The 19818-nt window shown below is 44.2% G+C and overlaps 1 long non-coding RNA gene across 1 annotated transcript; it reads right to left on the bottom strand.

Moving 5' to 3' along the window:
• Positions 1-11877: 11877 nt before the first annotated feature.
• LOC124708679 lies at positions 11878-13108 on the bottom strand. The gene is made up of 2 exons (XR_007005260.1): positions 12944-13108; positions 11878-12550 (listed from the first exon to the last, which is right to left on the bottom strand). It is a non-coding gene; the product is annotated as an uncharacterized LOC124708679 (long non-coding RNA).
• Between the last annotated feature and the right edge of the window lie 6710 nt (positions 13109-19818).

Genomic DNA, 19818 nt, shown 5'->3' with positions numbered 1-19818 from the left:
ACGGGTACAAGCCAGTTTTGTACACGCGAGTACTAAGGTTGCCTTGACGAGCCTAGCATGTACAGACATGGTCTCGGAACACGGGATACCGAAAGGTAGAGCATGAGTCATATGATTGATATGATGAACACTTTGAGTGTTCGCCATTGAAATTACATCTTGTTCGTGATGATCGGGCTTGGTGTGGTGGATTTGGTTCGTGTGATCACCAAAACAATGTGAGGGATATTGTTTTGAGTGGGAGTTCACCTAGTTTTTAATTTTGTTAAATTAAAATTTGAACTCAATTTATCATAAACTTAGTCTAAACTATTGCAAATATATGTTGTAGATCATGGCGTCCCCATCAATCAATTTTAATCAGTTCCTAGAGAAAGAAAAGCTTAAAAGCAATGGTAGCAACTTCACCGACTGGTTCCGTCATGTGAGGATCTTCCTCAATGGCGGAAATCTGCAATATGTGCTCGAAGCACCGCTAGGTTCCCCACCACCCCCTGCAGTATCCGAGGAAGAAAAGAATGCTTTCGAGACTCGGGCTAAAGTGTACTCTCAAGTTTAGTGTGCCATCCTATGCAGCCTAGAGGCAGAGCTCCAAAAGCGTTTTGAGCACCACGACCCTTGTGAGATGATCCGTGAGCTCAAAGTTATCTTTGAAACTCATGCGGCCGTGGAGAGCTATGAGGCATCGAAGCAGTTCTTTGGCTGCATGATGGAAGAGGGCAGCTCCGTTAGTGAGCACGTGTTCGCTATGTCCGGACACGCGAGGAAGCTCAGTGACTTGGGGATTGTGATCCCTAACCAGGCTGGGTATTCATCGTGTTCTCCAATCACTGCCACCAAGTTACAAGAACTTCGTGATGAACTACAATATGCAGAACATGAACAAGGAGTTACCTGAACTCTTCTCCATGCTGAAATCTGCGGAGGTTGAGATACAAAAGGAGCACCAAGTGTTGATGGTCAATAAGACCACCAAGTTCAAGAAGCAGGGTAAACCTAAGAGGGACCTCAAGAAGGGTGGCAAGAAAGTTGCCGCGCCTCCTGAGAAGCCTAAGGGTGGCCCCAAACCTGATACGGACTGCTATTACTGCAATGGGAAGGGGCACTGGAAGCGGAATTGCCCCAAGTACTTGGCTGATCTGAAGAGCGGCCTTGTCAAGAAGAAGAAAGGTATATCTGATATACATGTTATAGATGTTTATCTCACTGGTTCTCGTACTAGTGCCTGGGTATTTGATACTGGTTCGGTTTCTCACATTTGTAACTCGAAACATGTACTACGGAATAAACGAAGCCTAGCGAGGGATGAAGTGATGATGCGCGTTGGAAATGGATCCAAGGTCGATGTGATTGCTGTCGGCACGCTCCCTCTACATCTACCATCGAGATTAGTTTTAGACCTCAATAATTGTTATTTGGTGCCTGCGTTGAGCATGAACATTATATCTGGATCGTGTTTAATGCAAGACGGTTATTCATTCAAGTCTGAGAATAATGGTTGTTCTATTTTTATGAATAATATCTTTTATGGTCATGCGCCTGAGAAGAATGGTTTATTTCTATTAAGTCTCGATAGTAATGATACACATGTTCATAACATAGATGCTAAGCAAATTAAATTGAATGATAATTCTACGTATATGTGGCACTGTCGTCTTGGTCATATTGGAGTGAAACACATGAAGAAACTCCATTCCGATGGACTACTTGAGTCACTTGACTTTGAGTCACTTGACAGATGCGAAGCATGTCTAATGGGGAAAATGACTAAGACTCCATTCTCTGGTATTATGGAGCGAGCTACAGACTTATTGGAAATCATACATACCGATGTGTGCGGACCAATGAGTGTAGCCTCGCGCGGTGGTTATCGTTATGTTCTAACCTTCACAGATGATCCGAGTAGATATGGGTATATCTATTTCATGAAACATAAATCCGAGACTTTCCGAGAAGTTCAAGGAGTTCCAAAGTGAAGTAGAAAATCAACGTAACAAGAAGATCAAGTTTACGCGATTCGATCGCGGAGGCGAATATCTGAGTTATGAGTTTGGCATGCATTTAAAGAAATGCGGAATACTTTCACGATTGACACCGCCGGGAACACCACGAGCGCAATGGTGTGTCCGAACGTCGTAATCGAACTCTCTTAGATATGGTTCGGTCTATGATGTCCCTTACCGATTTGCTGTTATCGTTTTGGGGTTATGCATTAGAGACAGCCGCATTCACTTTAAATAGGGAACCATCTAAATCCGTTGAAACGACACCGTATGAATTATGGTTTGGGAAGAAACCTAAGTTGTCGTTCCTTAAAGTTTGGGGCTGTGAAGCTTATGTAAAGAAGTTACAACCTGACAAGCTAGAACCCAAATCGGAGAAATGCGTCTTCATAGGATACCCTAAAGAAACAATTGGGTACACTTTCTATCACAAATCCGAAGGCAAAGTCTTTGTTGCTAAGAATGGAACCTTTCTTGAGAAAGAGTTTCTCACTAAAGAAGTGACTGGAAGAAAAGTAGAACTCGACGAGGTTACTGAACCTTCTCTCGTTGATCAGAGTAGCGCAATATCGGTAGATGTTCCTGTGCCGCCTGCACCGGTGACAGAGGAAGCTAATGATAATGATCATGAAACTTCGAGCGAGGTAGCTACTGAACCTCGCAGATCGACAAGGGAACGTACCACTCCTGATTGGTATGATCCTTGTCTAAATCTCATGATTGTGGACAACAATGATGAGGACCATGCGCCGTATGAAGAAACGATGATGAGCCCAGATTCCAACAAATGGCAAGAAGCCATGAAATCCGAAATGGGATCCATGTATGATAACAAAGTATGGACTTTGGTAGATCTACCTGATAGCCGCAAGGCTGTTGAGAATAAATGGATCTTCAAGAGAAAAACAGATGCTTGACGGTAATGTTACTTGTCTATAAAGCTCGACTTGTCGCAAAGGGTTTCCGACAAATTCAAGGTGTTGACTACGATGAGACTTTTCTCACACTGTAGCGAAGCTAAAGTACGTAAGGATTTTGTTAGCAATTGCTGCATTTTTCGATTATGAGATTTGGCAGATGGATGTCAAAACGGCGTTCCTTAATGGTGACATTGAGAAAGAGTTGTATATGGTACAACCCAAAGGTTTTGTTGATCCTAAAAATGCTGACATGGTATGCAAACTTCAGCGTTCCATTTATGGACTGAACCAAGCATCCAGGAGTTGGAACCGACGCTTTGATAAGGTGATCAAAGACTTCGGGTTTATACAGTGTCATGGAGAGGCCTGTATTTACAAGAAAGTGAGTGGGAGCTCTGTAGCATTCCTGATATTATATGTAGATGACATATTATTGATTGGGAATGATATAGAACTATTAAGCAGTGTAAAAGGTTATTTGAATAAGTGTTTTTTAATGAAGGACCTTTGTGAAGCAGCGTACATTTTAGGCATCAAGATTTATAGAGATAGATCAAGACGCCTAATAGGACTTTCACAGAGTACATACCTGGACAAGATTATAAAGAAGTTTAGAATGGATGAAAGTAAGAAAGGATTCTTACCGATGTTGCCAGGTAAGGTCTTGAGTAAGATTCAAGGTCCGGCTACGGCAGAAGAAAGAGAGAGGATGAATCGGATCCCCTATGCCTCGGCGATAGGCTCTATCATGTATGCCATGCTGTGTACTAGACCGGATATAGCACATCGTCGTTAGTTTGACTAGCGAGATATCAAAGTGATCCGGGAATGGAACACTCGGACAACGGTCAAGAATATCCCGAAGTACTTGAAAAGAACTAAGGATATGTTTCTTTGTTATGGCGGTGACCAAGAGCTCGTTGTAACCGAGTTACACCGATGCAAGTTGGAACACCGATCCCGATGACTCTAAGTCTCGGTCCGGGTACGTGTTTATATTGAATGGTGTCTGCAGTAGGCCGGTGCAGCTCCAAGCGATGCAAGGTGGCGAAGTCTTCAACAGAATCAGAATACATAGCGGCTTCGGAGACTTCATCGGAAGCGGTATGGATGAAGAGGTTCATTGTTGAGCTCGGTGTGGTTCCTAGTGCATTGGACCCACTAGTCATTTATTGTGACAACATGGGTGCCATCGCCAATGCACAAGAACTAAGGTCACACAAGAAGCTAAAGCATATCAAGCTGCGTTTTCATTCGATTCGCGAGTACATCGAAGATGGAGAAGTAAATATTTGCAAAGTACACACTGATCTGAATGTAGCAGATCCGTTGACTAAAGCTCTCCCTGGAGCAAAGCATGACCAACACCAGAATGCCATGGGTTTTAGGTACCTTACAATGTAATCTAGATTATTGACTCTAGTGCAAGTGGGAGACTGTTGGAGATATGCCCAAGAGGCAATAATAAATTGGTTATTATATATCTTTGTGTTTATGATAAATGTTTATATACCATGCTATAATTGTATTAACCGAAACATTGATACATGTGTGTTATGTAAACAACAAGAAGTCCCTTGTAAGCCTCTTGTATAACTAGCTTGTTGATTAATAGATGATCATCGTTTCGTGATCATGAACATTGGATGTTATTAATAACAAGGTTATATCATTATGTGAATGATGTAATGGACACACCCAATTAAGCGTAGCATAAGATCACGTCATTAAGTTTATTTGCTATAAGCTTTCGATACATAGTTACCTAGTCCTTTCGACCATGAGATCATGTAAATCACTTATGCCGGAAGGGTACTTTGATTACATCAAACGCCACTACGTAAATGGGTGGTTATAAAGGTGGGATTAGGTATCCGGAAAGTATGAGTTGAGGCATATGGATCAACGGTGGGATTTGTCCATCCCGATGACGGATAGATATACTCTGGGCCCTCTCGGTGGAATGTCGTCTAAATGGCTTGCAAGCATATGAATGGTTCATAAGAGACCACATACCACGGTACGAGTAAAGAGTACTTGTCAGGAAACAAGGTGGAACAAGGTATCGTGATACCGATGATCAAACCTCGGACAAGTAATATATCGCGTGACAAAGGGAATCGGTCTCGTATGTAAATGGTTCAATCGATCACTAAGTCATCGTTGAATATGTGGGAGCCATTATGGATCTCCAGATCCCGCTATTGGTTATTGGTCGGAGAGAAGTCTCAACCATGTCTGCATAGTTCGCGAACCGTAGGGTGACACACTTAAGGTTTGATGTTGTTTGAGTAGGTATGGAATATGGAATGGAGTTCGAAGTTTTGTTCGGAGTCTCGGATGGGATCCAGGACATCACGAGGAGTTCCGCAATGGTCCGGAGAATAAGATTCATATATAGGAAGTCATATTCCAAGTTTGGAAATGATCCGGTGCATTTATGAAAGGTTCTAGAAAAGTCCGGAAGAAAGGCACTATGGAAGGTGGAGTCCCGGAGGGACTCCACAACCTTGGCCGGCCAACCCTAAGGGGAGGAGTCCTAGGTGGTCTCCACCTAAGATGGACGGCCACCCCACCTCAAGGAAAGGTGGGAGTCCCACCTTGAGTAGGACTCCCTCCTTGAGTAGGTTTCCCACCAAAGGTAGGTTTTGGAGTTGGGGTCTTATTCGAAGACTTGGACTACAACTCTTGGGGCTTCCACCTATACAATGAGGAGCAAGGGGAGGGGGCCGGCCACCCCAAGACCACAAGTTGGCCGCACCCCCTTGGCCGGCGCCCCAAACCCTAGCCTCTCCCCAAACCCTAGCCGCCTCCTCCTCCACCACAACTCCCGCAGCGCATAGGCGAAGCCCTGCCGGAGTTCTCCACCACCACCGCCACCATGCCGTCGTGCTGCCAGGATTCCGAGGAGGATCTACTACTCCGCTGCCCGCCGGAACGGGGAGAAGGACGTCGTCTTCATCAACACCGAACGTGTGACCGAGTACGGAGGTGCTGCCCGATTGTGGCACCGTCAAGATCAAGATCTTCTACGCGCTTTTGCAAGCGGCAAGTGATCGACTACATCCACCCCGAGATCTAATCTCGTTAAGCTTTGCGAATCTTCGAGGGTTAGTCTCTTCATCTCCTCGTTGCTACCGTCTACTAGATTAGATCTTGGCTTGTGTTTCGTTCTTGCGGTAGGAAATATTTTATTTTCTATGCTACGAATCCCTTTAGCGCGCGCGTGAGTGAGAGCGACCGATCCGGCGGGCGGGATCGGTCGCCCGAATACAAGCGTTTTCCAAAAAATAACGCCTCGTTCGGCAGCCCGGGTTTGAGAGGGTTTCTTGTGTAAATTTTCAGATTTGCTCTGTGTAACACCATGAAACATCCCACGAATTGTTTGGAAGGGTGAACCCCATCAATACTGATGAAATAATTGTACTGTGTCCACAGAGATTAGAAACGCCCCGTATACCTCGCGTTTTGTTTGATCACTAATTTTCTGGTTGCTCAGACGATCTGCAGCAGATTCGAGTGTATTTTCTGGTAGCTTGCGATTAAATCCTGCGGTGTTACACGCACCTACCCCACCTGTATACTCTCACGGATCAGCAAATGGTTCAACTGAAAATACCTCAAACACATAAATACCGGCCAATCCACGCCTCCTCACCCAAGACACTTGAGATAAAACACGCTGATCCATGGCTGCCGAACAAGGCCTAAAGAAAAACAGAAGGTTTCAAAAATGACGATTGATTAACTGCTTCATCTCCTTTGCTGCCTGGTGATGCGGAGTAGGATTACCGGACTCACTCATACTAATGGGAAGTATCAAGTATCATATATTAATATTATGTATATGGCAATCTTTACTATTAAGGTGAAACATGCGTCCCCATGATGTCACAATTCATAGTATTTACATACCAAATGTCACCCCCTATTTCAAATCGAATCACATTATCACCTTACCGCATTTGTAGCAGACCTTCTATGCAGAAGAACCATTTCCATGCAACTGCCGTCGGCAATTAGCTCCATCTTATCTGGATCGCTCACATCCAAACTATTAATGGATTTTGTTAGGAAGTGAATACTACCTTGGATGTTTCGTTTACTAGAAAAGATGCGTTCGTCATCCGACGCCTAGAATCGCACCCCGCTTCCCACTCTCTCGAAGAGTCGAAGGGAGAGCAGAGAAAAAAAAACGACGCCAACCAATACGCGATACTCCCTCTCCCTAACGACGGCTTCAAGAGGCCAGGGGGAAACTTCCTGATGGCAGGCGCGTCCTAGCCTCACTGCCAGCAGCAAACGACTCGCACGTCGCCGCCGCTGTCGCCGCCAAGGCACAATCTAGTACCATCTCTCCTACCCTATGCTCGTAGGTCGCCGTTTATCATGGTGCCACCGTGACTCCATCCGCACACCACCGAGTGACTTGGCCCCAGTCGGGCATGGATCGCTATCGCTACAGCAGCACGTGTCTGCTCCTCCGTGCAAGCCGACGCGCCCACGCTTCTATCCCTGAGCCGAGCTGGAGCCGCCGCGACCCTTCAACTTCGTGCATGTGTCACCGATATTCGTCTGCAGGTCCATTCACATAATGTTCTCCATCCATGAATAATTAAAACCTCATTGATCTTCACAATTTCTGACCTTCAGCTATTTAATGGGTCATTGAAAGGATAGAGATGGTAACCTAGAGGGGGTGAATAGGTTCTACAAATTTTTGTTTATTTCTTTTACAAGTTTAGGCTTTGCGTAACAGAAAGTGAGCCTAATGCAAACTAGGTGAGGCAACCTATATGATAAAACAAGATACTTCAAGCACGAAGGCTATCAAACAAATTAAGAGCACAAGTAAAGAGATCGGTTAGAAATAATCGAAGCACGCGGAGATGAAGATGTATTCCCTTGTTCCCTTCCTTGAGAGAAAGGTATGTCACGTTAGAGAGGTGTGAGATCCCACGAAGGATTTCCCAACGTCACGAAGGCTCACGTTGGAGAGGTGTGAGATCCCACGAAGGATTTTCCTATCCCACGAAGGAATACCTTACTCACTCGTGGTAGACTTTAAAGGTAGTCTCCAAACCCTCACAATCTTTTTCTTGAAGCAAATCCATAACCCGGATGCTTCCAAGTAACTCTAGCCACCTAGTGAAATGTGCATTCAACTTCGTGGTGGGGTCACTGGAGAATATGGTGGGCCTTCATGGTGTTGGTGGCCTTCGTGGTGCCATACCTCTCCAACATAGACGTACTTTTCTTGAGAATAAACTGCGGGAAACAAATTGTGTGTCACGTGTCTTTGTTTGGCAGTTACTCCTACCTTTACATTTTTTACTTGTTCCTTATTGCAATTGTATTCCTTTGTGTGTGTTCATAACTTCATATAGGATTGCTCACATTGCATCAAAAGAACTTTACTTTTGTGTTGAGCCACTAAAATAAGGAGAAAAAAACTTCAAGTAGTACCTATTACCCTCCACCCCCATCTAGGTACCCATAACCGTACTTTCATGTGTGCAAATTTCCAGCATATATTTCCTTCATGGCTAACTATGCAAAGACTAGATTAGGCAAATCATAGCCCCTTCATACGTATTCCACGCCTAGAGAAGCTTCGTAGCCTCCGCCAGAAATTCTTGGCGGCGTTTCTAGTGACTCAGCAATGGGAAGTTCTTGATATCTTTTCCAGCATTGTTGCACATTCGAATAACCGTTTCAGAAGAAACTTCATGTTTGGTTCCTCTCAAGCCACATATTTCTACTTCTTGGAGGCGATTTCAGTGCAAACTGCAAAGTTCCTCGGTTTTTCAGTTTGGTGGCTGCACAACCTGATGAGCATGCACTTTGTGAGTAAAACAAGGTGGTGCATATCAGCAAGGGCAGATACAAAGGCGAGCAGGGGCTAGACTCCCCAAACCATCATCCCCCTATTACATTTGTACTACGAACTACGGCAGACAATCACGTAATTAGAATTGGAGGCCCAAGTGTAGCATCAGTAGGTAGCTAGGTTACTCAAGCCCAAAAAAACAGCCAATTAAGCCATCTTGGAGGGTTAAAAAAATTAAAATGTCGATTCCGTGCATTAGCGTAGCGCCCGTCTTCGCACGAGAACTACGTCTCTAGCCATTGTTATCCAACATTGTTTTTTCATCTTTGAGCGATTAACTCCCATTTAATTGAATTCATTACTACCTTAAAACACATGCAAAATAAAAAATAATACCAACATGTGGTTCGGTGGTTAGGAGGGTAGTAGCACCCTCAGCCCACCAAGAGTTCAAACCACAGGTTTAAACGTCTGCATTTGTGTTTCGTAAATAAAAAGAGAATAATATTATCTTCGAATGTATGTCCTCGAAATAATAGCTTCCGGTAGATATTCTTTTTTTAGAAATACGGTACAAACGCAGACGCTCATACACACACGCATACACCTACCCTAGATCTTCTCATTAGGTTTAGTATCTGTTTGTTGAAGACATTTATGTGCGCAGCCCAAACCATACCCTCTTTATCGAAAAAAGAAGTGTAGCCCATACATCTTTTAAGATTCTACAACGCATTTGTTCACCTATATGTAGATTATACATGATAGAAAAGTTGGCATTTATTCATAATCAAAAGCGCTTCAATATTACAGTCTGCCTTACACTTCAATATTACAGTCTGCCTTACATTTCCCAACCCAAGGAAGTACGGTTTTTATGGTGTCGTTATCTCGCCACTAGATCTTGCTTCTGGTGAGTTGGTGTCTAGATGTGGTAGGTCGGTCCAGACTGTCTGGCCGTGGAAGTGGAAACGCTTAAGCCAAACTGAGTGTCCGTGCTGGCTTCTTCAAAAAGACAATGAAACAAAATTCATATAAGAAATTAAGGCAAAATTACTCAAAGTAGATTATGTTCAAAATACAATTTCCCTAATATTCTAAGCTGATACCCTTAAAAATTGGGTCCCATTATCAACAGAGGTAGCGGATCTTGATGGAGTCGAACCATCATTCCCAGCAATTCATATGCTGGAATGCTCTTTCCAGTTCAGAGCTAAAGATCCATTATATATTTGATCTATCATATGAGCATGAGACCATCATTCACAGCATTTGATTTGCTTGAATGCTCTTTACAGTTCAGATCTAAAGATCCAATGATTTATTTGATATATTCTATGAGTATCAGACACCATGCACAGTTAAGCGATTATTATGCAAGACAAGTCAATATGAATACATAATACTATAAACAGAAGACCGTAATAACAAATGATCTCATCTTTCAAAACAAGAACATACCCAAACTTGTCAATATGAAGATATATAGCATTTTGAACAGAAGACCATAATAACAAATGATCTTAACTTTCAAAACAAAAACATACCCAAACTTTCTTCGCTTTTTGTAAGGAATTGGGACCCGAAAATGTTTGTTCATAACAACAAATTGAATACAAACCTTCATTTCTTTGACAAAACGCATGAACAAATTTTACTAGGGAGTACTTCCCCAGTTATTACGACGGAGCACCCAGGGTCCCATGTTCCCATGCACCCAATGTTTAAAAATCAAACAACTCTTTATAAATGTGTCAGAAAAAATTGCCATAATTCACACACCCACATATCACTATCATACTGGTGCAACTTTTAAAGACTACAGAAACAAAAAAAAAAAAAGAGGAGCTTTGCTACATAATTCAATACTTTAGGTTCAAATTGTACCTGCATACACTTCCTACCCATATAATTTATGACACATTTTTTAAGTATTTTCACATGCACCTAGGAGCTAAAAGTTCACGTCCACACTTCACCAAAAAATTTAACAGAAACCTTCATTTATTAGCCTTTTCTATTTAAATTTTAAGGGCAAAATAAAATGCATGAACAAACTTTACTAGGGAGTATTTTACCAAAAATGTTTGTAGATAAAACCAAATTGAACAAAAACTTTCATTTCTTAGCCTGTTTGGTTTATAAAATTGTAAGTACAAAACAAAACACGCATCAGAGAAATGAATATGTTTACAGACTGCAAGGCAATATACAACTAAGATCACTAAAGTTAACTAGATAAGATAACGGGCATCAAAGAAATGAATCTGTTCCGCAACACCTAACAGACTATAAGGCAATATACGATACCAGTTTGTACATGCATGAAATATATATCACCAGATGTCCATGAAGATGTCTTGCAAGTTGTATCAACAAGTACATCATCCAAACATGAAGGAAGTTAACCTTCCTCAGAAAATTACTGAGGAAACAACCCGGACAAGGCACCAGTGAGCAGTCATTGAATTGAACACAAACTCATCAAGTACCAGATGTCCCGCAGCACAAAACTGGTCCTTAGGTGGTGTGATGTATCACCAATTCAATGGAGGTCCTCAAGTCCATTAAGATGACAAGGTACATACAAGGGAAATACTTGCACCGAATGGAACAACAACAAGCAACTCGTCTCTCTAGGATAAGACATAGAGAAGTCATGGCAACTGAAAGAGAACAAGCATTCAGAAATAGAAACCAAGAATACTCAAAATTGCTGCTGGGTTCCATGTTGAAAGTTCAGCAGCAACATATTCCCCAGATATATAAACACATTAACATGCTGGGCAGCGAAGTTGGAAGACAAAACTGTAACGATCGACAAAGAGAATTGTTTCTTGACAGATACCACGCAGGGTTATATTCAAGTCACAGCAATGAGTGTATAAAACTTTGAATTGAGATCTGATCAAATTAAGTTATATTCAAGTCACAACACCGAGTGTATAAATTTTTGAATTGATATTTGATCAAAGTAACTGCGATCGAGGTAAGTTCGAATCAATCATTGTTTGCTTCATGCAGAAAATTTAAGTGAAGTAGTCAGATGTACCTTCGTTTGTAGTTATTGTTGTTGTGCCTCAGCGAGCGACAGTTCTTCTGTATGTAGTTAACCCCGAGGCAGTTTGAAACGTTCGGTATATAATTATCGCCGTGTAGTTCAGACGAATAGCGACATTGCAGGACGTTGCACAATCAACAGACCAGCACGAGACGGAGACACAATGGCAGGGTGGAGAACCCGGGGCAAAATAGAACAAATAGTTCCCCGTGCGATCTCCACCCCGCAAACACAACAAAATGTACTTTTATTGTCTTCTGGCCTGCCAAGCGAGCGCACCCGACATGGCAAAGGCCGTTCTAGTCTACCAATCTAGATACATGTAGAGTACAACACGGCACATCAGCTTACCAACACAATTACCTTAGATCTGAAGACAGGGAAGCATATCTGACGTGCAACCCTGGAGCATGGGCATCATTTGGTCAGCAAACAGGACCATAAACCAGGTGACCAGTTCATTGGCCGTCGCGTTCTTCAAAGTAAAATCGGTCAGTACGACCTGGCCTCCTGCTGCTCAAAATACCGGTGGCAGCATGCTCCAGGGAGCCAGATGAACTACTCTTGGATAGCTGGATCAGTTGGTGAAGAATTGGGCAACAGAAATTGACTGAACCGGCTCATCAATTGGTCAGCGTTCACGACCAAATCGCCAGAAGATGTCGGACTGCCGTCGCCTAGATAACATGTTCTGTGGGGCAACAAATGACCGAACCAGCCTGGATAACTCAACATCCTGAAGTAGGAAGAACAGGAATCAAATTCGTAGTATAAATATAAATAAAACTAGATCTGAAAGGCTGGTTTCCAATTAGATATCTGAAAGGCCTAGACGGAAATTAAGAAGTCCTGGTTTGACAAGAAGATGAACGACATATAGAAGATCACCAAACATTATATCATACTAGAAGAAAGATCATCTAACATATCAAAACAAGTACACAAATTGAAACAACAAACTAGTTCATATCGCAATTTATGAGATCAATCGAAGAATCTGTAATATTGAATCTAGGGAACAAGCATACATGGATCTAGATCTAGCTTCTTCTCTAAATAAAACGAAATTCTACCTAACAATTAAATCAGGGCCTCGAAAATATAGAGGAAAGAGAGTATAGGAGAACACCTCGCAGTTGACGTGAAGGAACGAAGAGGAGAGGAGCCTGCGACAGGCTATGAGAGGAGAGAGAGGCTAGCGAGGAGGGGAGGGCAATTATACAGGGGTTCTCTCGTCGATTGAGTCGGTTCGGGGGAACGGACGGCTCCGATTGGATCACGTAGCTGTCTCTTGGTCGTTGTCGGTTACGGAGCGACGGTGGACCTCGCGTGCCGCTCGAAGTTTCTGGGTGGGTCGCGTTTGCGTGTCCCCGCTGGCCACGTATTTTCCATCTTATCTGCGTCAGCGCTTGCGTCACGGGGAGGTCTGATCGTCTACGACCGTCTCCTACGTGTGGCCGGTTTACATGCTAGGACCTGTTTTTTTTTTTTTGAACAGGGGTAGGGCCTGGAGGCCCTAGGCTTCATTTATAGCGGTGGGATAAAATTACATCAAGGAACAGAAGAAAAACTGAAATTACAACATAGTTCTTGTTTTTTGCTAAGAGGACCTCGAACTGAAAAACAGAACGCGATCCGATCCTCCTCCACCGACAGTGCTTGACCTCGATGTCGCAGCCGTCGACCATGCCGCCGGGGACTACACCACTTGGGGCAAGGTCGCCGATGAACGCCGCGGTGAGGTTGATGAAGATCCTCCGCGATGGCTCAGAGGCCTGGAGGAAGAAGAGCCGCAAGAGCCGGGAGCTCCGCGGTCCGAAGGGGCCCCTTTGGCCAGATGTAGTAGCAGCGCCATGAAGCCGGTGCTTAGATCCTTCGCCAGAAGAAGCTTCAATGATCCCCGGAGCTCGAGATCTAGCCGTCGCCAAGCTCTGGCCATGGAGGCCAGATCCGACAAGATCGGATCGAAATTGAGCTCCACCAAGCTTATTGGTTGGAGGTGTAGAAGAGATCTCCTCCGCTGCAGTTTCCTCCGACCACCGGAGCAGCACAGAGAGGAGAAACTTCGTGCTTGTGATGGTAAAGCACACGTCCGTTGGGAACCCCAAGAGGAAGGTATGATGCGTACAGCAGCGAGTTTTCCCTCAGAAAGAAACCAAGGTTATCGAACCAGTAGGAGATGAAGGCCACGTGAAGGTTGTTGGTGAAGGAGTGTAGTGCGGCGCAACACCAGGGATTCCGGCGCCAACGTGGAACCTGCACAACACAATCAAAGTACTTTGCCCCAACTTAACATTGAGGTTGTCAATCTCACCGGCTTGCTGAAAACAAAAGATTAAACGTATGGTGTGGAGAATGATGTTTGCTTGCAGTAAACAAAAGAGAACAATGATTGCAGTAGATAAATAGCATTACGACAAATAAGATAAATAGCATGTTGGGTGAACAAATTACAGTTGGGTAATCGACAAATAGAGAGGGCATAACAATGCACATACATATCATGATGACTACTATGAGATTTACTTAGGGCATTACGACAAAGAACATAGACCGCCATCCAGCATGCATCTATGCCTAAAAAGTCCACCTTCGGGTTAGCATCCGCACCCCCTTCAGTATTAAGTTGCAAACAACAGACAATTGCGTTAAGTATTGTGTGTAATGTAAACAATACAAATATCTTTAGACAAAGCATTGATGTTTTATCCCTAGTAGCAACAAGACATCCACAACCTTAGGGGTTGTTGTCACTCCCGCATTCAATGGAGACATGAACCCACTATCGAACATAAATACTCCTCTTGAAGTCACAAGTATCAACTTGGCCGAGCCTCTACTAGCAACGGAGAGCATGCAAGATCATAAACAACACATATATGATAGATCAATAATCAACTTGACATAGTATTTCATATTCATCGGATCCCAACAAACACAACATGTAGCATTACAAATAGATGATCTTGATCATGATAGGCAGCTCACAAGATCTAAACATGATAGCACAAGAGGAGAAGACAACCATCTAGCTACTACTATGGACCCGTAGTCCAAGGATGAACTACTCACGCATCAGTCCGGAGGCGGGCATGGTGATGTAGAGCTTGATGACCCACAAGTATAGGGGGTGTATCGTAGTACTTTCGATAAATAAGAGTGTCGAATCCAATGAGGAGCAGAAGGTGTTGACAAGCAATTTCGATGAAGGATTCACTGTAAATGCTCACAGACAAGTATTCAGGGGGTTTTGATATAGCAGATAAATAAAGTACGAGTAAATAAAATGCGAGAGAAATAATTGCAGCGAGTTGCCCAATCCTTTTTACCACAAAGGACAAGCCGGTTTGTTTACTTATAATGACCAAACGTTCTTGAGGACACACGGGAATTTAGTCTAGTGCTTTCGCTTCATACAGCTGATTAATCTTCATTGTTTTGATAAGTGTTGTGTGGGTGAACCTATGCTAATGCACCGCTCTTCCTAGGACTAATACATACTTGTGATTTACCGCTTCATACAGCTGCCATCGAGGTAAGTTCAAATCAACCATTGTTTGCTTCATGCAGAAAATTTAAGTGAAGTAGTCAGATGTACCTTCGTTTGTAGTTATCGTTGTTGTGCCTCAGCGAGCGACAGTTCTTCTGTATGTAGTTAACCCCGAGGCAGTTTGAAACGTTCGGTACATAATTATCGCCATGTAGTTCAGACGAATAGCGACATTGCAGGACGTTGCACAATCAACAGACCAGCACGAGACGGAGACACAATGGCAGGGTGGAGAACCCGGGGCAAAATAGAACAAATAGTTCCCCGTGCGATCTCCACCCCGCGAACACAACAAAATGTACTTTTATTGTCTTGTGGCCTGCCAAGCGAGCGCACCCGACATGGCATGATGCGTGTCAGCTTACCAACACAATTACCTTAGATCTGAAGACAGGCAAGCATATCTGACGTGAAACCCTGGAGCATGGGCATCATTTGGTCAGCAAACAGGACCATAAACCAGGTGACCAGTTCATTGGCCGTCGCGTTCTTCAAAGTAAAGTCGGTCAGTACAACCTGGCCTCCTGCTGCTGAAAATACCGGTGGCAGCATGCTGCAGGGAGCCAGGTGAACTCCTCTTTGATAGCTTGATCAGTAGGTGAAGAATTGGGCAGCACAAATTGACATCAATTGGTCAGAGTTCACGACCAAATCGTCAGAAGATCTTGGACTCCCATCGCGTAGAAAATCGACATGTTCTGTGGGGGGCGATTCTTCAAACAAATGACCGAACCAGCCTGGATAACTCAACATCCTGAAGTAGGAAGAACAGGAATCAAATTTGTAGTATAAATGAAGTAAGACCTGAAAGGTTGCAGATTCGGGAGATTTCCAATTAAAGATCTGAAAGGCCTAGAAGAAAATTAAGAAGTCCCGGTCTAACGAACAACATAAGAAGATCGTCTAACATTATGCTAAGATAAAGGTCATCTAACATATCAAAATAAGTACCCCACAAATTAAAACAACAAAATAGTTCATACCACAATTTATGAGATCAATCGAAGAATCTGTAATATTGAATCTAGGGAACAAGCATACATGGATCTAGATCTAGCTTCTTCTCTAAGAAAACGAAATTCTAGCCAACAATTAAATGACATCGAAAATATAGAGGAAAGCGAAGATAGGAGAACACCTCGCCGTGAAGGAGGAGAGGAACCTGCGACAGGCGATGAGAGGAGAGAAAAGCTAGCGAGGACGGGAGGGCAATTATACAGGGGTTCTCTCGTCGATTGAGTCGGTTCGGGGGGCGGACGGCTCCGATTGGATCACGTAACTGTCTCTTGGTCGTTGTCGGTTACGGATCGACGGAGGACCTCGCGTGCCGCGCGAAGTTTCTGGGTGGGTCGCCTTTGGTGTCCCTACTGGCCACGTATTTTCCATCAAGTCTACGTCATCCCTTGCGTCACAGGGAGGCCTGATCGTTTACGACCGTCTCCTCGTGTGGCCGGTTTACATTTCCGGAGATTTTTTAAAATAATATGAACTTTTTATTATGGGAAATGCTTGAAATCAGCCGACCGATCCGGGGGGAGCGATCGGTCCTCTCCCATCGCGCACGTCCACCTACTTTTTGTGTCATCTGCTCTGGGACCCACACTCCTGGCTCCTATTCTCTTCCCCGCACATGGCCATGGGTTGCTTTTATACCTGGGCATGGGAAGCCCGGCCCGAACGGCCCGACCCGACCTGGCCCGAAAATCCCGGGCCGGGCCGGGCTTTTTCTCTCTATCGGGCCGGGCTCGGGCCATCATTCTTCAGCCCGTAATTATATCGGGCCGGGCTCGGGCCACAGAAAAAAGAAAATTACCACTAGATCGGGCCGGGCCGTCGGGCCGGGCCGTCGGGCCAGCCCGGAAAAAATCGGGCTTTTCGGGCTGCGGGCCGGGCTCGAGCCAAAATTTGCTGAAAGTTGGTCGGGCCGGGCCGGGCTCGGGCCAAGGATTTCCCGTCGGGCTTTTTTCGGGCCAGCCCGAAGCCCGGCCCGGCCCGAGAAATGCCCAGGAAGAGTTGCTTTACACGAATTGGCATCTCGCCCAGGGACCCAGGCCCGGCAGCTCCCTCGTTTTCTCACATTTTTTCCCTCACTGCACGTATGTGGACCTGTACACTAACTTTTTGACTATAGCCTGAAGTATGTAGCTAGCTATTCTCATTTTAACTGTCACATGTTGCTTGCTACCATATGAGAGATGAGCAAAATACCACCAAATGCATTGTGCAAATTTGATTACTAATGTTGCTAATAATATTTCACACGCTAGAGATGTTGTATATGTTTGTTAATTTTGTAATATTTACGTATAAATTTTGTAGTGACATATGTTAGAATATTGTTGTAAATCACTATCTAACTTGATGTGAAACTTTTAGCACGAGAAATTGTTAATGTTGTTGATTGTTATTGTAAACACCAATTTTTTCCGTTGGTTTTGTTGTAAATATATTGGTGATTTGTTGCAAAGATATTTTCGGCATGTGATTTTTTACTGCTTGAATAATTATTTTTTGTTAAAATCGTTGCCGAGTGTTGTTGTAAACACCAAAACATTTGGTTTCAATGTTAATTATTGTTGTAAATATAATGGTGATTTGTTGTTAAACTATTTTGGCTTTGGTATTTTTTTAGTGTTAGAATTCTTCTTTTTTTTTTTGTTATAATTGTGGGTTGACTATTGTTGTAAACACCGAATAATTTTGTTGTTTTTGTTGTTAATTATTGTTGTAAATATAATGATAATTGTACAGATATCTAGGTACATATAATTATCAGCGTTGAAACTTTTTTTTTGTTGGAACCATTGTTGGGTATTTGTTGTAAACACCCTCTTTTTGTAACCTAACAATAACACATGGTGGGCCATACTGAGATTAACAGAACAAGAAGAAATTACATTGTCCCCAGTGCAAAGAGAACTAGAGATAGCACATGGTGGGGACCTGATCATCGGTTCACACAAGCTTCGCATGCATGGCAGCATCGATCAAAGCGGCCTGACATACGAGAGTGGAGTTTCAGAACCCGGCGACATGTGAACCCGCAGCAACTCGGTCCCTCATTGGTCCAGAAATATCAGTAGGGTCCACTACTGGAGGTGGGATTTTGCGTATCGCTGGTTAAAAGTAGAGCAGAATACAAACGCGTGGGCTCCACTTTGTAGAGGGAATGATTAAAAAAGGGAGTGCTTCTGCCAGATTCTACAGCCCGGTTTCGACGTCCGTGCATGCAGGGCAGCGGGCCGCACCGTCCTGGATGGTCCGTCGCCGCTCGGCTCCATGGTCGAGCTCGCCGTCGACGCCTATGGCTCCGTCGCGGGACGAGGTGATGAAGGGGCCCTGATACGTCTCCAACGTACCTATAATTTCTGATGTTCCATGCTTGTTTTATGACAATACTTACATGTTTTGCTTGCACTTTATAATGTTTTTATGCATTTTCCGGAACTAACCTATTAACAAGATGCCGAAGTGCCGGCTCTCGTTTTCCGTCGTTTTTGGTTCCAGAAAGGCTATTCGGGCAATATTCTCGGAATTCGACGAAACGAAGACCAAACATCATAATTCACCGAGACGGACCAGGACACCGAAGGAGACCCGGAGAGGAGGCCCAGGGGCCCTGATACGTCTCCGACGTATCGATAATTTCTTATGTTCCATGCCACATTATTGATGATATCTACATGTTTTGTACACATTATATGTCATATTTATGCATTTTCTGGAACTAACCTATTAACAAGATGCCGAAGTGCCGGCTCTCGTTTTCGTCGTTTTTGGTTTCGTAAATCCTAGTAACGAAATATTCTCGAAATTGGACGAAATCAACGCTCGGTGTTCCTATTTTCACCGGAAGCATCCGGAACACCCGAGAGCCGCCGTGGGGGCCACGTGGCCCCCGGATGATAGGCCGGCGCGGCCCACCCCCGGCCGCGCGCCCTATGGTGTCGTCGCCCCTTCGACCTTCCGACGCCGCCTCTTCGCCTATATAAAGGTCCCGGACCTAAAACCTCGATACGGAAAACCACGCGTACGAGAAACCTTCCGGAGCCGCCGCCATCGCGAAGCCAAGATCCGGGGGACAGAGTCTCCGTTCCGCATGCCGCCGGACGGGAAGTGCCCCCGAAGGCTTCTCCATCGACACCACCGCCATCTCCATCAACGCCGCTCGTCTCCCATGAGGAGGGAGTAGTTCTCCATCGAGGCTAAGGGCCGTACCGGTAGCTATGTGGTTAATCTCTCTCCTATGTACTTCAATACAATGATCTCATGAGCCGCTTTACATGATTGAGATCCATATGATGAGCTTTGTATCGCTACTAGTTGTGTGCTACTCATGTGATGTTATTAAAGTAGTCTATTCCTCCCGCATGGTGTAAAGGTGACTAGTGTGTGCACCGTGTGGTTCTTGTCGTAGGCTATGATCATGATCTCTTGTAGATTGTGGAGTTAAT

The sequence above is a fragment of the Lolium rigidum genome, chromosome 4, assembly GCF_022539505.1.
Source record: "Lolium rigidum isolate FL_2022 chromosome 4, APGP_CSIRO_Lrig_0.1, whole genome shotgun sequence".
Lineage (NCBI taxonomy): Eukaryota > Viridiplantae > Streptophyta > Magnoliopsida > Poales > Poaceae > Lolium > Lolium rigidum.
This window is presented reverse-complemented; position numbering and strand designations above follow the sequence as displayed.